The sequence below is a fragment of the Epinephelus moara genome, chromosome 6 (genome assembly GCF_006386435.1).
Source record: "Epinephelus moara isolate mb chromosome 6, YSFRI_EMoa_1.0, whole genome shotgun sequence".
NCBI lineage: Eukaryota > Metazoa > Chordata > Actinopteri > Perciformes > Serranidae > Epinephelus > Epinephelus moara.
Genome location: NC_065511.1, coordinates 44379221 through 44395543, shown reverse-complemented (window position 1 = coordinate 44395543; position 16323 = coordinate 44379221). Strand labels below are relative to the sequence as shown.

General features: G+C 46.0%; 1 protein-coding gene across 4 annotated transcripts in view; it reads right to left on the bottom strand.

Annotated features, from left to right (window-relative positions):
• Nucleotides 1-16323, bottom strand: part of sema6e (sema domain, transmembrane domain (TM), and cytoplasmic domain, (semaphorin) 6E) — a 186701-nt gene that overhangs the window by 169763 nt on the left and 615 nt on the right. The gene's annotated exons all lie outside the window — the stretch shown is intronic.

The following is a 16323-nucleotide window of genomic DNA, read 5'->3' as shown; positions in this document are numbered from 1 at the left end:
ACACCACAGGCACGCTTGAGCGGGTGAGAGTGAGAGCATAGAAAAGTTTAGAGGCGAGAATGGCTGCCGGAGAGAGTCCTGAAAGCAAAGCAACTGTACACGATGACCCAGAAGAACTCATAGCAAAAAGAGCAGTGTTTCCCCTATATGCAACTAGCAGCGGCGCACCGCCGTTTACAATTCTCCTCTGCCCTCTGTATCGCGCGGCGGAGTTTCGCCCCGATGCGCACACACCCACACACATACACACACACACACACACACACACAAAGCGCACACACACACAAAGCGCACACACACAGACAAAGCGCACAAACACAGGTGAGCACACTAGAGCACGGCTCGGGCCGCATTTTCCTGACCGAAGATGACCCGTCCCGAGTCCGAGACAGTTACAGCCGGGCTCCACCGGGCACGTCAGCGGCGCGACACGTCTGTAACGTTTAAATGAATAAACCATTATCAGAGGTGATATGTGATGATTTTTTTTTCATACATTTACCCATGTTTATCCGTGACATTGTGTAAATGTGGAGGACATTTGAAAGCGAGTAGATGACAAACAGTACAGTAAACTTGTAGATAACTCAAATATATGTAATAACTTAGGTGGAAAATGCTTTAACATTTCATGCAGCCTACATGCAGCCTCTCGGCTCGGCAAACGGTAATCAACCCCGCTGGCTTCTCTACGTGTCGCTTCCGTACTCAGTCAGTGGAGCCCAAATGAATGGAGCGGAGCGTGTGTTCTGTTCAGGCGTTGTCAGGTAAATAACAAATTCCGGCACTTGAATAGGCCATAGCACAACACAGCAACAAGTCAAGTTGGCCTAACCTGAGTAAATACCGTGAAACCGATATGATTTTTTCTTAAAACCGTGATATGAAAATTTTGTCATACCGCCCAGCCCTAACTCGCAGCATTCACAGACAAACACTTGTCTTTATCTTTATCTGGACACATTTCCCCCACCAATATAACTTGCTAATGTTATTAGCACAAGTCTATGGCATTTTACATTGTATAAATTAGCCTAGCGTCTAGCGATCTTTTCCTCTTCTCATATAAAACCAGGGACAACAGCAACATGTAACAAAGGTAACGGCACATAATTTGGCTCCATTACAACTCACAACATTCACTGACAAAACAACTGTCTTATACTAAACATGTTTTACAAACAAATAGAACATGCTAACGTTATTAGCACCAGCCTATGGTATTTTACATGGTATACATTAGCCTAGCGACGAGCGGAGGTTTTCTCTGCTCATATGAAGCCAGGATAAATCACACACAGGACTTAAAATGCTATTTTAGTGGAGGCTTTACTGTCTTCACAATTTATTGTTTCTTATCTGTGAAATACAAGTAAATACAAGCTTCGTTTCCACTGAGGGAAATGATGTCAGCTTACAGAGACAGACAGGAGGTCTGCGTCACCGCAACGCTGAGCGTGAGGGTGGGCGAGTCCAACTTTCTGTCAACAACGTGGGTGTTTTGAAAACACCCCCATTTTCACAGGTAACTTAGTCTGTCCCCCCGCCGCAGGAAATAATGGATTAATCCTGGAAAGCTGTTGATGTAGCACTTTTCTCCTTATGAAAGTAACACGGTGATTATTCGACCAATGAGAATTTGGTCGGACGAGAGCATAGCGACCAAATAATCGACTAGTCGACCAGGAGACTACAGCCCTAGTAAATACAGACTGAACCAACTCAATATTATGTCAGTCGCATCAGAGTTGGCTGCTCAATACGAATATTTGCAGATTCTGATTTTTTTTTTTTATATAATGAACAAGCTAACGGCGCTAACGACAGATCAGAAATGTACAAGTGACTGAGTCATATGAAGTATCTGTGAGCGTCTCAGCAGCAGAGAGGTGTCTGCAGCTGTCTGTACCAAAGAGTAGCATGACAGTCAAGAGCACTCACTCTGCAGCAAAATCTGGGACCAAAACGTGTCCAGAGGAACACTGTGCAGCACACTGAGTACTTGAGGCAGTCTGAGTGGACTGAGGTCTGACTGATAACTCGCATCTCTGACTCTCAGGGAGCAGCTCTACCATTAAGGTAAAGTCTCCATGTGCTGCACAGCCCTTAATAACATGCTTTAGAAGTGATGCTGAGACGTGTACATGTCAGAATAAGGAGACACCTGTGCACTCACACACACACTCACACTCACACACACTCAGGTAACTCTTAGTCTGACTCAGGTGTTAGAAATGTTTCATTTCTGACTGACCACTTCATCAGTAACAGACACCGTCATTCACCATGACAACAGTCACATGATTCATTTCTACTATCTTTAAAACAACAGGTGATGACATCACTGTTCAAACTGTTGGTGTCTGACGTGTGTTAGTTAGTGCTGGAACAGGAAGTGCACTAACAGGTCAGTCAGACACAGAACAGAGACAACGTGTAGCCAACAGAGAGGATAACTAAACGCTAACCCCCTCTAATAAAATAACTACCATCATCAGAGTCCAGCATCAAAGGATGTCTCAGCACCTTGTGTCCACCAGAGAGGAAACAGGTTTAATGTCGCTCTGTCTCAGTGTCCTCGTCTCCTGACCAGGGTCAGAGACCAGAACCTGGAGCCAGTAGAAACCTGTGTCCACCCAGCAGTGTGGAACGATTCACATAGTTTCTGTCTCCACAGTGAAAGTTGTGGATGGTCCCAACAGAAGCGTTCCTTAGCGTCCCCATGTTTGGTCCCCCCTCTGTTGGGGTACCTAGCACACAGATCTGGTACTAAAAGGTGGAGCTAGAAACCCTGCAGTCTGATTGGTCAGTAGAGGACGGTCACTCTGGTTTTATGTAACCTCTGTTCATACATCAGTAAACTACAACTATAAAATGAAGGAGAAAAAATAACTTCATTCACTGGGCCGACTGCCGGCAACTTTTAAGGTGGAACGTTAACTTGTAATGTTACTCAATGCATGAGTTGATGACGTGAATCCATCAGCACACCTTAAATTTAATTATTTTTTTCAGACCTTAAGTGACTTTTTTTCTGTCACTTTAACAGTATTTTTAGGACATTTCATTAAATTTTTTCAGGATTAATCAACATTTTTTTTGGACCTTTTATCGACTTTTTTTGGACAATTTCAATCAACTTTGACTGCTTCATTAGTTTTTATATGACACACACTTTTAGTAATGACTTTAAAAATATAGATTAATGTGGAGCGGATTATGTGAAGGTCATATATCTGATCATGGTTGCAGCAGACTAACAGCCTGTGTTTTAACGCAGTGAATCATTCATTTCACATCTGCAGTTTGAAACGTGGATTTAACAAAAACTCTTCTTCACGTCGACTGAACGCTCCGGGAGGCTCATGATGCACCTTAGAGTTATGTCCTCCTGACCAGAAGCATGAACCCTCTCCCCCTCTGGCCCCCCCACTCCCACCCACTCTCTCCCAGCTGCAGGGGTGAGTCAACACATGGTTAATAAACCCACTCACACACACACACACACACACACAGTTAATAAACCCACTCACACACACACACACACACACACACACACACACACACACACACTCTCTGTAGTTGAGAGGGCTGCTGAGGAGGGGGAGGTGTGTTTTACTCACCCTGGACCGCTGCCCAGTTTGGATTCATATGACACTAACTGAACCCCCCGATAAAGCCCCCCCCCAAAAGAACTCTTTAAAAATAGCCGGACTGGATGGAACGCCGCCCGGAGTTCTGAGAAACGGAGGAAAATGACCGAGCTAAGTGTGGGCGAGCTCACTTATCTTACAGCACGTCTACGCCAAATATCCACCGCACATATGGTGACCGCTCAGATTTACACAAATAAGAGCGTGAGAGCTGAAGTATAGATTCTACACAGCCAAGACCCCCCCCCAACACACACACACAGACACACAGACACACACAGACACACAGACACACAGACACACACACACAGGGACTCAGAGTTAAAGCTTTAAAGAAAAAGCACTGCATATTCTAAATTTAACACATTACAGATTTAAGCGGGGGGGTGCAGAGTGTTGTTTGGAGCAAATCACCCACAATCCCTATCTGCAGCGAGCAGGGTGCATGCATAAGAAATCGGATAAAGAGCCGCAGGGAGGAGGAGAGCTGGGAATCCAATCTGAGTTTCACAAACCATCAATGAACCTTTCACCTGAATCTACAGCCGCCACAGTTTGACTCCACGCCGTCCCTTCAAAGCAGGCGCCGCCCACGAGCTGCGGCGGGACTTGGTCAACTTTTAAGGAACAAGGTCAAACAGCTCGGCTATTTTTGGAACGTTTGGAGCTGAGCTGCAGCTCGGCCCCTGACTGAGCGCTGAGAGCAGCAGAGCCCGCTGCGTTTGAAAAGACGTGTGAGAGCTCGCTGAATATTTTCTCTCAACACTTCAATAAATTAAATCTGTGAATACCTGTCACCTTGTGAGCGCGTGCGGAGCAGGACTGGGTACGATGGGGCATCATCGCCGTGTGAACGCAGCGGCAGCTTTGGATGAAGAGGACAGAAGAAGAAAAAAAAAGCTTATCTTAGGTTTTTAATTTCCTGCTTCATTTCACGTTTCAGGACCATAAAAATTCTCATTTCCAAAAACTGCAATAAGCAACAATGAGACATGATCATAACTCTGAATTACTCCTGTACTGACTAAGCACCCCCCCCAGTCAGCCTAATTGCTTCAGCCAAGATGTGACAAGCCAGACAATCGCTGTGCAACCCATTATCAGAAAAAAAAATCTATCAGCTATCAGAGATCCAGTCTGACACAAACTCTTCACCCACAATGCTTTGCAGCCTCTGAGCGTCCCTCCAGCAACAGCACTGTGCTCACATGTTCACACCTCTGAGGCCCCGAACACAAACAAAGTGTTGTAACAGCACCAGATTTAAATAGAGCTGATTCTGTGTGATGTTTAACATGTTTAAGGTTATTATCAACATATTTTAAATGAGAGCAAAAAAACATTTTTATTTAAAACTTTTCTGAAATGCTGTGTTCAAACTATTCCAGGCCTGGAAAACAGTTCTTCTTATTTCAGAACTTTTCCAGGACTTTGATGAGCGTGTGAACGCTGAGGAAACGTTTGAACAGATTCTCTGCAGCTCTTCAGATAGAAATGATTCGATCATCATCATCCAGTGATCACGACCTCGTCTGAACACGTAACACATAATATTCACATTCTGTGTGACAAAAACTGATTGTTTCAGCGTCAGGTCAGAGATCACTTCAGAAACCTGGAACAGACGTTTGTCATCAGTTTTGTCAAAGTCTGAACACTGAATCAGGAAATATCCGACACACACAGACGATAACGTGAGCAGATCGTTGGCTGTTGCTCTCGGCGTCCCTACGGACGCCTTCATGAGATTACCTGCATTAAAACTACATACACAAAGTTTTCTTATCTTAAAATGGCACAAAGCAGGAGCTTAGCGTGCAGCTGACTCCTAAATCAAACTGAAATTAAAAGTCTGGCAGAGAAGTTTCAACAACAGACTATCGCAGAGTGGAGAACAGAGCGGTGCCAGGAGCGACGCGCGGCGGCGACAGCAGATTCTCAGGCATCAGCAGCCAACTTAAATGAAGCCAACCTGTTTCTATCATGTCTGGATCAGCCTCCTTTTCTCTCAGTTTCATCATTCTATCAGCGCTGAGATTTCAATCTGTGTCACAGAACGGCAGCGTGTTGTTCCACTGATGACACACACACACACACACACACACACACGTACGTCATGTGAGGACAAAGTTGCTATTAAAACAGGAGCTTCTCAGCAGACCTGAGTTTGTGTCGGGAGGAGAGGGCGTTCGATTGGACGTGACGTCTGTTGTGTTGAAAACAAGACAAATGTCCGCTGTGCCCAACCTTCCTTTTTAAGAGCGTCCACCAAATCAGAGCGAGGTGCTGAGAGGCCCGGGGTGTCTGCTGGGTCTTTCCAGGGAAATAACCTCTGGCACAAAGATGGATGGTTACATTTCCTGCAGCAACAACAGCCGTTTGTTTGGAGGAAATAGGAGAGTAACTGGGCTGTTAGTACGAGCTGTGAGAGCCACCATGGCTGAACAGGCAAAGAAAATAACTCCACTAACACAAACCAAAACTTCACAAATTGAAAAAGCAAGAAGAGGACGGCGTGGAGCCGCCCACGCCGCTTGATTGAGAGCCAATCTCTGAGAAACCCACAGCAACAAGCACTTAGCAGAGAGGATGGAGACGAGGAGGAGAGGTGGTGCTGCAGAGGAGGTGGGCAGGATGGATCAAAGTTATATACTCAGATAGATACCTGCCAGCTTTCATCATAATGCAGCCGACAAACTGTTTCTCACAAAGAGCCTGATGGGTAAAGAATAAAGTCACTTCATCACAGAGATCAGTTGCTCCAACAGAGCCAGGACGCACTCACTGATCCACAACAATTACACAATTATGAGCATTTACAACAACACACAGGTGATGCCCCTCAGGTAGACTGTATCCAGGCGACACGTCCACTGTGCTGTCTCTCTTTGTCTCTGTGTCATTCATCATCTGCAAGTGAGCGAACGCAGAAATCACACCTGCTGCTCTGGTGACACACAGACCCTTAAACACACCAGCCCAGGTGCATGCTGGTCCTGTCAGGGCTGCACAGTTAATCTGATGTAACAATTAAATGAACATTATCCATGTTTAAAATGCTGCGCTCAGAGAAAACATCAGACGCTTCCTAAACTAACAGCAGCCTGCGCTCTGGAGGAGACGCTAACGTTGAGTTAAATCATCCGTCATCATTCAGTGTTTGAAGAATGTTGGATTCAGCAGAACAGATCATGACAGAGAGTGAATGAGACGTGTGTCTGCACCACGCTGCAGCTCAGCTGACATCTTAAAGCACCTGATAAAAAACACCCACAACATTCTGCAGAGCGATGAACACATGACGGTCAAAACGTCGCTAACGTCACCTCTCTGAATCCCCGTCCCTGTCCAGTGTCAGCTCAGACATCCCATAGTGACGCTGCAGTGTGTCACTGTGACATGTGACAACATGTACAGCGGAGGGATCTACAGGAGATGACGAAGAACAACCTCGTGTTAAGACCTGTTTTCATGCAAAAGCAGCAACAACATGAAACAGCAGAATACTGTTGGTTTAATTTGGGGTCAAATGTTTTGGAGACGCTCTCTGTCTTATTCTGATTTCTACATCAGCAGGAACTGAACACGATAATCATTCTGACCATAATCCTGCAGCCCTGAGTCACACACATACAGTGTGGAAATATATACATGTATATGTACCTGTCCAAAGCTGAGGTGCATGATTCTTATAAAACCAAACAGAATAAACTAAAGTGTGTTGAGTCTTCAGTTTGCTCTCACTCACTAACAGCTGCTCCTCTCATCCACCAATCTGATCAATCTGATCTGATCAGCTCTGATCGGATCGACTGATTGATTATTGACCCCGAGACTGAAAAATCCACAAACTACTGCTGCGTTCAGGGACCCACACAAACCTCTGAATTTAGAGAGGAGACACAGAGGCCAGAAAAAATAAAACATTTAAATGTAAAAAGGAACGTTAGCGTGACGTTAGCGTGACGCCTTCGGGTGTTTGAAATGTTCCTGTTCCATGGCGGTGGCGGATCAATACCAACATACTGATACTCTGGATAATGTGGTGTCAGTCTGAACAGGGGTCAGTTTCTCTGCTCTGCATCACATCTAATTCAAGAGTAAAACTGCCTCTGCACACACACACACACACACACACACACACACACACACACACACACACACGTCCTTCATGTCCTCTTTACGTCTCCACTGCTTCTGTCTGCACTCAAACACCTGACTCCAGATCAGCCTCAGCTTCACCTGATGACATCATCAGAAGGAGGAGGGTGAGCTCACCTCCCAGCCGTCCTGATGTGGACCCTCAGGTCTGCTATAGAACCAGGTCCATGAGACCAGAACTGTCCACAGACGTTATAAAGAGAAAACACGTCTGAGCCTGACGAGTTTAATCTGACACATGTCAGCAGGAGGTGAAACAACACGTGTTCATATTGAACGTTCAGTACGAGAGGTTAGTGTCAGCTCACACTACAGACTGAACTGTTACATGTGGGAAATAAAATCTACATCTTTAACTGTGTTTAATAGTGTTAGCTGTTAGCAGCTAGCAGCTAGCTAACGTCAGCTGTTAGCAGCTGGTGGCCGCACCTAACAGCTGACAGAGGTTGGATTGTGTCACATTATGATGCGTTCAAGCTCTGATCAGTAAAAATGATTACTGGGTGAAGGTAAATTATAATGTTCTCATGAGGTGTTCAGGTGATCTTGTAAAATGTAGTTTTTAGTGATAAACTAGAATAAATCAGCTGTTTGAGGGAAAAAAGTGTCGATGATGTTTTCGCAGAAATATAAAATAGATATTTCAAATATAGATATTTCAGAATTGTTGCTTCCCTAATTTGTATTTGTTTATAAGCACAACTCTACATTTATTTCTTATAAGGAGCTGCTTTTGTTTTATGTGCTGATGAGAAGAAACGCCAGAGGACAGGTCACTGAGGTTTATCTCCATCATTGTTCAAAGTCAAAATAATGATGACTCCAGGATATTTCTCTGGTATTTCTACTTTTAGCTGTATCAAAAACTTGCCATCAATTCTGTGAACTGTTGCTTTAAATGACAGAGAAAAACAAACGAGAGAGAACTGGGAGCAGCAACAGCAAAGAAGGAAACACCTCCACACACACACACACACACACACACACACACACACACACACACACTCTCAGGTAAAAATTAATATTTCAGTCAGATCAGATCTTCATCTTTGGTTGATGTCACATTTTCACACTGTGATGTTGGTCATCATCAGCTGGTCCTGAAACAGTCTCATGACTCACTCATCCATCAGACACACTCTGCATCTAAACTTGGTATCAGATCTAAACCAAATGTTGTGGTGTCGCCCGCTCCTGTTCTAACAACACCCATCTGTCTGCAGACACGTCTCTCTCAGAGCTCCAACATACGACCACGCCTCACAATGAGTCCTGTCAGAGGGTCATAGTGACACTGTTTCATCCCTCAGACACTGAGCTTCAGTCTGTTCATGTTCAATGGAGCCAAAGTTCTCCAAACAGGGCTTAAATCAGCAGGTGAGACGTAAAGGTAAAATAACCTCTGCTGACTGACACACTCACTGTCTCATGTTGTGTATCAGGAAGTGTTTTTGTGAGCTCTCCTCCTCCACCCTCGGCGGTGGCGGTGGCGGTGAAGAAGGACAGGAGGTTGGGAAGTCAGGGGGCTGATTTGGTCCACTTTCAGCCTGGCTGGCTAATCAATGATGCGGGAGGTCTGCACTCATTATGAAGTGATTAAGAGATCATTTGGAGCAACAAACCGCTGCACTTGTGCTGTCCCCACAGCCCACCCAGCTGAGAGTTCACCAATCAATAAGTGCTATGTACGGCCAGAGGCTATTTACAGAGACACTTGTTTCCTCCTGGTGTTAAACGCAGAAGCAAAGTTGTGTTTCCGTGGCGACACTCCACCGCTGTGCTGTGATGTCTGTATTATCTTAATCTTTGGGGAGTTAATATGATCCCACTGAGCACTAAGGTTTTTAAAATAAACAGGATTCTGGGGGATTGTGGGTGACGCGGCTGAATAGGAGTTTTGGAAGATCTCTGCGCTTAGTCATCAGCTAATAATCCTTTAAAACGGTGACAATCCGTGCACATATGAAGCCGCATTAGCCACTTCTTCACATGAAATATGCATGAAAAATGACAAGGGTTCCTCTTTGGATGATTCATTCTCTTTCCTTTCAAGAGACATCCTTTTTGTTGTGCCAGCTCCTTCCAAGCTGCCCTGTGGGAGCACGCTCTGCCCCCCCACCACACATATCAAAGAGTCTGTGTGTGTCTGTGATACTATACACTGAATAGGTACAGTCTGCTGCATCCAAAAGGCCGACGGATACAGCACAGAGGAGCAGAGAGCATGAGTCCACACGTACGACTCACAAAGCAAACACAACGCCTCGTGCATGACTTTACAAAGACACGAAACAAAGGAGCAGAAAACATCCAGCCACTGAGGTTTGACTTCTCAACACAGATTCTTTCATGAGACACGAGAGCCTCTGTGGCAGGAGCACAGAAATGTGAGGCAGTGTGCTGACGCTGCAGAGCCACAGGTTAGATTTCCCTCTAATTGCTGGACTGCGTCCACCTCGCTTCATGAAGCGTAACCAGACAGTCATCCAGTGTTCCTGCCGCGCTGCTTGTGGCCGTGGCGGGTTGGCGAGCGGAGCCCGAGTCCATGTTCGACAAGGGGTTAACGTTTCTGAAGAACAGCTCGACAAAACCACAGGAAGACAGCCAGTCTGGACGGACGGGCCGAGGCCTGTCACTTGTCCAGTTTGTGGTCCGCCGCCTCCCGCCATCTTTTTCTTCTTCTCCCTCTCCTTCCCTCTACCCTCTCTCTGAACTCAGAGCTTTTCCTCCCAGATTTTACACACTCATCAGCTCGCCTATAATTTCCAGAGCTGTGCTAACCACAGCAGGACCACAGGAGGTAAGCCACTGCACGCCTGCTTTTGGAATCAGGACGCTTCACAGGGCTGCCAAGGACTCAGAGCTAAAGGCTGATGATTGGACGAGAGCATGAGTCGCCACCCCTCACGCTCAAGACAAGAAAAATATATGAAGCCAAAAAATGGAGGAAACAAAACCTATGACGTGTAAATGAGGCGGTGACATCACCAACAGATCTCATTCAGTAACATGTTTGACCAGCAGGTGGCTCCACTGCAGGAAGTTACTCATGATTATTTAACTTTACAGCATTGATGAAGAAATCAAACAGATTCGTTCACGCACCGTTAAATTAAGTTCCTCTGAGACTTCTCCTTGTTTGGATTTTGAGTCCACAGTTGGCTCAGCGACAGAAACTCAAGACGAGCCGCTGGTATTATGACTCAGCATAATGCAGAGGAAAAGGGGCGGGGCTATGGACGTGTCATGAACATTTCAAACTCGTTCTTATTCCAACTCCTCAAATACTGACGCCGTGTCACTGATTTCAGACACCGACACGAAAAGGCACCTTTCACAGCGGTATGACATGACAGTGGGCAGCCTCCTAAACTCACACTGGTGACCTGTGACAGTGCTGCCTGAGGTGCATCAGTTCATAACGCCATCAGACGGCATCACTTTGCAACGCAGCTGCTAACAACTTAATATAAGGAGATGGAGGGTTCCTGCAGAGCGGAGGGGAGGTGCACTTTCACCCTAGATGACTGTCCTGCTGTCCTGCTCAGTGAACCCACCTGACTGTGATATGTCCAAAACTCAGCAGTGACAGTTCTGTGTGATCACATGACACCTCCCCTTCAGCAGCTGCACTGGCACATTTGTTTTAAACCCTCCTGCTTGTCTTTAAATCTCTGCATGCTGTTGGCCCCACCCTCCCTCTCCAGGCTCCGTACTGACCGGCCGTTAGTGTAGCCGACCCTGATCTGTGGAATGGTGTTCCTCAGGGTCTGTGTCAGTGCACGACAGGTTCTTTAAGTCACAACTGGAAACTCATCTTTTCAGATCAGCCTGCTGTTTATGATATGCTTTATCTGTCTATCTGCACCTCATCACTGCTACTGTTGCTCTTTGTTAAATTTTGTCTTGTCTGGTTTTGTAAAGTGTCACTGGGCATCTAGAAACGCGCTTAGAAATAAAATTACTATCATTATTATTATTATTGTTATTATAAACCTAAACACAAGCGTTTGTCGCTCACGGAAATAAACAAACGAGGTGTTTTAAGTTTATTTTGAAAAGACTTGATGCACGTAACAGGCGTCAACTGACACAGCATCCCAGACCATCAACACAGACACAGCTAGCTCGTCACATGTAGACACGACCAGCACTGAACAAGTGGTGATATGTGACGAGTTGGGACGTGTTGACAATTTAGTTGATAAAATGTTTTATATTCGATGTGCAGTTACATGTTTATAACTGGAGAATGTCAGAATAACTGTCGGCCAGAACAAAATAACACACTGATATTAAAATGTTAAAAAAAACTGTTTCTTTTTCAGATTATTTTTTGTCAAAGCCACAGGAGACACACACACACACACACACACACACACACACACACACACACACACAGTCAGTGCTACAGGCGATCTGTAAATGAACTTTAAATATGTATCTGAGATCATCTGCACTGAATCAGCACAAACGTTTCCTCGGAGCGCCGAAACGAAGCCGTTTCTGTTCAGCTGGAGGAGGAAAAATAAAACGGGTAGATGGAGAGCAGACAGTGATGGAGGAGCCACTTCAGCCTCGCCGCAGCAGGCACGAGGCAGCTCCGCCTGCTATTCTTCACCTGTGCCTTCGTAACGCTTGGTGCAACATGTTAATGTGATTTCTGTGGCCAAGCGGGGCCGGACCTGGAGGCCAAGGCCCGGTGGTCTCAGCAGATAGCCTGGACAGGCCTGTGCTGTGTCAGCGCCGGATTATGGATGATGGCGAGCCTGCAGGCCTGACAGGTAATAATTCACTCCCCAGGGGTCCCACACCCTTCACTGGACACCAGCAGCCGGGGGAGGGTGGGGGAGGGTGGGGGCAAACAGCCTTGGAGCTCACATCCTCATAACCCACCCTCTGCTCCTGTCCTCACTCTCTGCTTCAACAAACAGGCTTCTCATTGGCTGCCCAGTTGCCACGGGTAACCAGCCATTATCAAAATGAAAGATGAGGTGCCACAGAGCGGCGCCTCTCTCAGGTGCAGGGCCAAACAAAGTCCCATATGTTGCGGATGAGAAGCTGAGATTAACTGTTGCTTCCTGAAGCACGGCGGCGCTCCGGACCATTCCTCACATGTACCACGCCACCACGTGTTTCAGACACTTGAGACAAATCGCTGTTGTCGAGGTGCCACAACAACAGTCCAAAAAATATCAGCCAACGCTCTCGAGTTCCACTGAGCTTGAAATGGGCGAGAAATGAGTGCGAGTGCAGCAATTCAGCGACTCAGAGTTTGGCCTGAGGGTTTAATGTAACGTGTCGTCATGTATCCAACAGAAATTCACTTTCTCCTCCTCTGGCCAGTGTGTGTGTGTGTGTGTGTGTGAGCATGTTCAGATATTGAGCACTTTATCTCGATGATGAAAATGGAAATAGGCCTGCTGAATGTTCCCTAAGGGCCACCGTCCTCAGCCCCTGGTTAGGAGCCTATTTCAACCATCATTACCCTGAGGACCATTAGGAAGACGCCATCTGCACACACGGGGCCCCTCCATCGGGGCCTCTTGTCATTTCAAACTAAAAGCAAGTGGCGAAATGGAAATCGGAAGTAAAATTACACACTGGGCTAAATGCACCATTAAGCATGCTAACTGAGCGACGGACCTATCAGGGCCTGGAAATGAGAGCCGGCCGGAGAGCGAGCAGTTTGTGGGAGGTGGCGAGGAAACGTTCAGGACTGTAAGTCAGCCGTCAGCAGAACGTGACAGTCCTAATGGTGCTGAGTTAAAACAGTAGATTGTTTGTGAGCGTGGGCGTGTGCCACACAGAGCCTTGAATATAGATTTGTATGCACTATATATAGTGTTGGTCGGAGCGCAGACAGACACGCTGCTGCTGCTGCTGAGTATCAGACACTATCTGAGGATACAGCCGAGCATCTCTCTGCTCCTGCGGGGACGCAGCACCTCTCCTTGTCAGCAGACCAGTAGCATGTCAAATAAAATAACCTGAAACCACATCGTGGCGTCCTCTGAGCAGCACACACACACACACACACACACACACACAGAGCGAAGTCACTGCAGCGGCGGTAGGAAACCACAAGCCGTCCTGTGACATGACTGCGGCAGCTGAGACGAGCAGGACGAGGAAAACCCAATCACATGATCCCACACACCATCTACACTTACACCCAGTTACACCAGTTACACCCAGTTACACCAGTTCAGCTCTGGGTCTTTAACTGGTTCAGGAGTCTTGGTGCTAACAAACGGCCCGGCTGCGTTTCCAACAGCTTTACAAAGAACCATTAGAGTCAAGGAGGGTCACAGTGACACACCAGTGACACAGAGCTGACGGTCATCACACTGTGGATATTTAAGCACCATCTACACAAAAAGATAATCTGTATTTGCAGTATTTGGTATCTGCACATATATTTATCCTCAGTCGTGTTTATATCACTCGTGCACCAGGGCTGCAGTGAGCGACTGCTTTAAGGCAGATGGTGATATAAAAGTTGACAGATATCAAACTGTGTTCATTTACTCTCTATGATATTGTTAATAAATCAACTGGACTTCTTCATTTGAGTTATTTATTATTAGTTATTTTCTGAGAGGAGACTTTTTACTCAAACTTCATTAACTCTGTTTCAAGTTTATTGTAATTGCAGTAAAAATAAAAATGAACCCTTCAGTTTCCTTTAAGGATCGTTCTGACTGATGATATAAATTCTGTAATTCTGTGAAACTGATATTTTCTGACATGATTATTGTACCGTTAAACTCTCATCCTGTTGCAGCCCTGATCAGTGATGTGTCATCAACAGAGGACGCTGCATAACACGAGTAAACAACAACAACAACAAACTAATCAGCTGCAAACTTTTGTTCTGTTGTTACAGATATTTGTTTTTATCAGCGACACAAGAACGGACCGACGATTAACGAGACCACAGCAGGATCTGTTTCTCACATGACGGCTCCATCGCCTCTCTCCAACAACAAGTTTATTTTCCCAAAAATGTTCTGAATTAAAGATGCATATTAGATTCTGAGCTGATATCTGACATATAACAACTCATTTGGCCGATAAACGATATATATCCATGTGTTTCCCTCCTAATATCAGTGATCATCATCATCATCATCATCATCAAGTCTCTTCTGTAGATGAATTATCATCATATCATACAGACTGTGATGGTGAGACGTGACACACTGCTCAGTGTGTGTGATATCTATTCATGGATCGTGTTAGATGATCCTGTATCGGGCCGATACAGATGACGTGCAGATATAATCGTGCAGCTCTACTCTGAAGGTCCAAAGTCTCTAAATTATTTTACTTGGCATCATATTGTCTTTATAGAAATCTATCAGAGAACACGTTGTAAATGAGTGGTAAATATCTGAGGGGGAGTGAATGGACCAATGACAGCCCTGCCCTGTGCAGTATGTTTCTGTGTGTTGAACTAAAAGGCTCAAAGAACAGAACATGATTTAATCAATGATGCAGCAGCAGCCAGCAGGGTTCATTCTCCAGTCCACTGGTCAAACGGCTCCTGAACATTCAAAATGTCTGCGGACGCTCCAACATCAGAAGAAGAAGCTGATTGGCTGATTCTCACACTTCATGTTAAAGCTGATATCAGCTGATGCTGTCGTGAACACTGCTCAGCACCAGAACAGACCCGGCTCCATGTTGGTGTGAACAGGGTTTTAGATGCCTCAACGGTTGGAGCAGGATGTTTCTCCTCCAACACTCAGAGTAAGTAACGGTTGCCTTTACTGTTCAATCACGCCGGTGTTTCCCTCCAGCTGCACATGCATCTTTAATGTGCCTCCAAAACTTCTGCAAAGCTCCAAACACATCAGAGACAAAGAGGCTGCCTTTGAGTCAGGCAGGAGGGCACGCTTCGCCCTCATGTACAGAGTGATGGTGTGGTCTGTGTGTGTGTGTGTGTGTGTGTGTGCGCACAGGATGGATTTATCTATTGTTATGTTGTGAGGCTGAAACTGGACACACACTCAGGACTGATGCAACCCAGGCTGAGACTGATCACAGGCCCACTGAGGATGAGGATGAGGATGAAGAGTGAGGAGCTCGGACCGTCTCCTCCAACAGACACACAGCAGATCTGTCGGTGCATCGCAGCTAACACACACACACACACACACACACACACACACACAGCCTGTGTGCAGACCTGTTAGAACAATGAGCTCATCGTTTCTCTCTGAGTTTGGCTCTGAGAGCAAACTGCAGCTGAAGTGATTCAGCAGGTCAGATCTGCCTCACAGTGACCGGACACACTGTTTCCTCCTGAAGACGTCACATCCCGTTCTTCACCTGATCTGCGCCACATCACAACACACTCCGCTTTACGCGCCGTTTGTGCGCACAAACAGGTCCGAGCCAACACTGCCTGCTGCTGCTGGAAAATCACAGCACAGGGTCCAAATTCAATTACACACACACACACACACACACACACACACACACACACACACACACACACACA